This window comes from Micropterus dolomieu, linkage group LG13, assembly GCF_021292245.1.
Source record: "Micropterus dolomieu isolate WLL.071019.BEF.003 ecotype Adirondacks linkage group LG13, ASM2129224v1, whole genome shotgun sequence".
NCBI lineage: Eukaryota > Metazoa > Chordata > Actinopteri > Centrarchiformes > Centrarchidae > Micropterus > Micropterus dolomieu.
In genome coordinates, this window is record NC_060162.1 from 165938 (window position 1) to 171272 (window position 5335).

The 5335-nt window shown below is 47.3% G+C and overlaps 1 pseudogene; it reads right to left on the reverse strand.

Moving 5' to 3' along the window:
• LOC123982153 overlaps positions 1–4609 on the reverse strand; it is a 9507-nt pseudogene extending 4898 nt beyond the window's left edge.
• Positions 4610–5335: the final 726 nt, after the last annotated feature.

Genomic DNA, 5335 nt, shown 5'->3' on the forward strand with positions numbered 1-5335 from the left:
ACGGGGGATTGTTGGACTTTGGGTTGGGGCTGCACTGACCTGCCTCAGGAGTGTGTGGGGGTCTGGGGCACGGGGCTTTGGAGCCTCTGGGTCTGGGGCGGGTCTGTGCGCTGGGGGGGCTGGGGTTGGGCGGGGTTGTCACTGACTCTGGGGTGCTGCCGGTGCTAGAGGGGCTCTTGCTATAGGCCCTGGGCTGGGAGGGACCTGCTACAACTACCCTCCTGCTTAGGGGGGTGGGGGACGGGACTGAATAAATGACGGGGCCAGTCAGGAATCTGGTCTTCTAGCCTCCCTATGACCTCCTTCACCTTTCCCCCTTTGGTCATGTCTCACAACATACACCCTTGTGACCCTGGGGGGCGAGCAGCCTGCAGGGCATTGGGGGGTGGGGCTGCTTTATTGCGGCCTCGCACTTCTTCCTCCCTCACTGCCTGCCCCTCAATTTTAATTACACATTAGACACAGAGGGCTTGGGGGGTGGGAGGGGCACGATGGGAGGCTCCACTACCTGACAGTTGTGGGGTGCCTGTGTCACAACTACCCTCCAATTTTAGTTGCACCTTAGTTACCACACACCTTATCTTTACTGCACCATACAACACTTCACAATCCAAGACACAAAACAATACATTTACAGAGGCAGGCAGAGGGGTTGAAGGAGTGGGGGAGATTCTCATTGGCCTCGTGTCCTACCCCTGGAGCCCCGGGCGTCGGGGGAGCTGTGGGGTTGGTGAAGGCCTTGCCTGATCTGGGGTGGGCTGGGGGGGGTCGGGGTTCCCCTGGCGTGGGGGCCCGCCCTTGACCTAGGGTTCTGGGGACTCGGGCTTGTGGCCTTTGCTCATTTCAAAATAAAAAACTGTTAAAATTCAAAACCTGATACGGATAACTGAGCTTGAGTGTTTTGCTGTCTTCCTTTTGGAGAGAAAGGGAGGGGAAGGAGTTGTCCTGGCCAAGGAGTTCTTTCCCTCTTCTGCTGGGCTGATGACTCGGGTGGAAACCAGAGGCTTTGTCCAAAGCCCTCAAATTGTCTTCAAAAGTCTTCAGTCTTTGTCGCAGTTGAAAAGGAGAAAACAGAGAGTCCGATGATTCTTCAGTTGTCTTGGCTGTTATGGTTATCCTCCGTGGCATGATCTGTTGAAACTTTGCTGAAGAAATCTCTGAAGCGTTCCCTAGTTGTTTGCTGTTCAAATCCCCATCTCTTGTCTTGGGCTCTTGGTCCGGTGCGGTGATGGTCTTGCTCCGAGTCCGATGGCTCTTGACATCCGCCGAGGAATAAACCCGATCTCTTTCTTGCTTCTCTTTATATATCCTACTCCGTGGCTGATTTCTTTGTCATATCAGCCACCACCCTTATCCTGTCTACGTGACTACTGGCACATAGATTGTTCATTTGTTTCAGAGATCTCCTTGTTTGGTCCACTTATTTCCCCTGCTGACCCTTCTCTCTCAATGACTCACAGTCATGAGGCTGTCACACTCAGTCCAGTATTTCACAACAAGCTTCAACATGTCTTAACATATTCCTTCAATCACATCTATCATTACATGCACATTTCCAATCAATACTATCAAATCATGACATTTCATACCATAGTTATTCATTTTTCATTTCTTTAGTAATTCCTTTATAATACGTCTAATACATCATTCTACTGATTGCTATACTTATCACACTTAACACATCACATTCATTTGGAAAGTACCTGATTCTCCTCTTGGTTATTTTGTTTCTTATAGTCTCTTGTGTTATTCAGTCAGAAAGTACCTCGCAGTCCCATGGCCTTTAATGGGCCTTTTAGAGTGCTGTTAGTGCGCAGGGATCTCAATCTACTTGACAACAGGAAAACAGAACGGTGGAAGAAACAAAATGAAAAATAACCAGGACACTCACCGTCAGCCGGGCTGCCACCACAACACGCTGTTGTTGGGGAATTTCTGGGAATTCCAGAGTTAAAACAAATGCCATGTTTATTGTGAAAGGACTCACAAAATACTTCAAACTCTATATTGATGTTAAAATGTATCTCAACAATAACTAGGGTTAGGTACCGTTTCACATTTTACGATACCAGTACAAAAACCAGTACCCTTAAAGTGATACTGATACCAATTGAGTACTTCATTTGATACCTTGCATTAAATACCCCCTGCTGAAGCCATAGTAGTTTAGTAGTAGTTTATTATTATTTTTATTGTTATTATGGACAAGAAGGTCATCTATTTTATTTTTCTTGTTTCAATTCAATTAAATTTTATTTATATAGCACCAAATCACAACCACAGATGCAACAGCTGATGGCGTTCCACCATCGTGGTATCACAGATGAGAATAGCCGGGACTGGGATTGCTTTGTTTGATGGGATGGCAAAGCCAGGGGGCGTTCGTTGGAGGAGCATAGTGGCCGAGAAGGAACGTAACTATGTTTTATGGAATTTAGTAGATGGGTGCAGACCCAGTAGTCACTCTGTATGCAAGCATTAGTGACTTGAATCTGATTCTGGAGGCCACGGGGAGCCAGTGGAGGTCACTGAGTAATCGAGTGACATGAGTCCTTTTGGGCTGATCAAAAACCAGACGTGCTGCTGCGTTCTGAACCAGCTGGATGGCGTACTGAGTGAGGTAGGGCCTGATTTTCCTTATGTTGTATAGAGCAAAGTGGCATGACCGAGAGACAGCAGCAACATGGTCTGAAAAGGACAGCTGGTTATCAATCATGACACCCAAGTTTCTCACCACCCTGGTTTGAGTGATGGTTGAGGAGTCAATTTGTAGATTGATGTTATGGTGGATAGATTGCTTGGCTGGAATGACCAAGAGTTCAGTCTTAGAGAGGTTTAGTTGAAGGTGGCAAGCCTTCATCCATGCAGATATGTCCCGAGAGACAGTCCGTGATCCGCGCCGAGACGGTGGGATCGTCTGGCGGGAAGGATAGGTAGAGTTGCAAATCGTCCGCGTAGCAGTGATAAAAGAAATCTGTGAGAGCGAATGATGTGGGAGGAGGATAACTGTCCTTGCCACCACACATTGTAGGAACGCCCTGAGAGGTAGGATTCAAACCACAGGAGTGTTTTACTCGAGATGCCCATTGCTGAGAGAGTGGTTGACTGTGTCAAAGGCAGCTGATAGGTCAAGCAGGATAAGAATCGAGTATTGGGCTGCAGTTTTAGCTGACCTTAGGGCTTCTGTTACACACAGAAGAGCCGTTTCAGTAGAGTGGCCACTGATATGGATCTAGGAGGTCATTCCGTGAGAGGAATTCTGAGACCTGTTTGATTACTGCCCGTTTAATAGTTTAGATAAAAATGGTAGAAGAGACACTGAGTTCTCAACTTGAGTTGGGTCAAGTGAGGGCTCTTTGAGCAAGGGTGTAACCCGAGCCCTTTTGAAAGTGGTAGAGCAGAGGAAAAGATGTAGTAGGACTGCTACAATGGTTGAGTTTGAGTGTTTTAGAGAATTGGCTAGTTATAGCCTCCACTTTACCTGTGAAGAAGGCAGCAAAGGTATCAGAAGACAATGTTTGTGGGTGGTGGAGGTGGAGGAGGATTTGGTAGCGCTTTAAAAGTGGAAAATAATTTCCTTGAGTCAGTGGCACTGCTTATTCTGTCATTATAGAACGCAGTTTTGGTAGCACTGACGCTTGTTGAGAAGGAGGATAGGAGCAATTGGTAGCCCTTAAGGTCGGCGTGGTCTTTGGTTTTTCGCCATTTTCTTTCAGCGGCTCTGAGATTAGTACGGAGCCTATGGATGGTATCAGTTAGCCACGGGTGGGGCTGGTTTGGGCGAGCAGGCTTGGTGGATAGAGGACACAGGCTATCCAGGCAAGAGCTTAGTGTGGAGCACAGAGATTGTGTGGCATCATTGACCTCAAGTGAGGAAATGTGTTGAGGGAAGGTAGAGCAGAAGCTACCACTGAGGCAAAGTGAGCGGGAGACAGGTTACGGAGGTAGCGGCGGTGTGAGACCAACGGTGCTGGAACAATGGGCTGTTCCTGTAGGCAAACCGTGAACTGAATGAAATAGTGGTCTGACACATGTAGAGGTGTGACTGTTAGGCACTCGGTGGCACAGTTTCGGACAAGAACGAGGTCAAGCACCTTGCCAGCTTTGTGGGTCGGGGGGCTGAGAATCCGTGTTAGACCAAAGGACTGAATCAGAGACAGGAAGTTTGCTGAGTTCGAAAAGTGAATGTTCATGTCACCGAGGACAAGTAGGGGACAGTCATACTCTGGTATTGAAGACAGCAGTGTGTCTAGCTCCTCCACAAAGTTACCCTTTTGTCCTGGTGGACGGGTGTATGACAATCACAGAGACCTTTATCGGAGCAGACACAAAGACAGCATGGTATTTAAAGAAGGTAAAGAAGGCATATTGATTCGGGGGAAGCAGCTGTGTGAATTTCCATTTGTTGGAAATTAAGAACCCAGTCTTTCACCCTCACCCCCCTCGCAGACGGTCGGGGTGTGAGGGTGAAAGACTAATTGGTGGACAGCGCAGCGGGGGTAGCAGAGTTTTCTGGTTTGATCCAAGTCTCAGTGAGCGCCAGTAGCCCAAGAGATAATGTGTTAGCATAAGCAGTGATGAAGTCAGCTTTGTTGACTGCTAACTGGCAGTTCCATGACCCAACAGAGAAGTAAACAGATGTGGGTGGTGTTGTTTTAAAGGCTTGAGGAGTGCCTGATTTCTGTGCCTGATGGCATGATACCTCTTGCGTGCACCGGAGACAATAGGAATAATATAGTAGCACATGGCCCGAGTGTAGTTGTAGCCGGCAGCTTTAGGTGAGTAGGTGTGCCTTGGGAAAGGAAAAGCTACTCTCAGTGGACTCGCACAGGTAGACTCGCTGGTCTTCACCCAAGGAGCAGACGCCTACGCTGACGCTTCAGTGGTAGGTTTCACTGAAGTAGTTTGAGTCTAATTGCACATAGGTGTTGGGCATTAAGACTGATTGCACCCAGCTGAGATTGCCCTCCGGATTAACAAGACAAAAGTTTGGTTTCAGTGGGTGGGACACACACCCAGTTGTTTGATCTTGCTCAGCCAGCCTTCAGATTCTAGTGGATTGCTCAGTAAAAGTACAAAGAAATAGCACCTCAAGAGTAGGAAGGATAGAGTAAAGTATTACCTCACTGCTGCAAACTCTTATTTGCCCCACAAATCAGTTAGTTTAATCAATCAGTGTCAAATCTAAGGGTGAACTCTCCATCCAGTGGCCTGGCTCCAATAGTAACACACACACATTCCTGTGATTAAAGTGAAACTTTATTAGCTAACCAAAGTGAATACAAAGTCAGTGTAAATATAGGAATATCAAGGAAAATAAACAACAATAACAAAA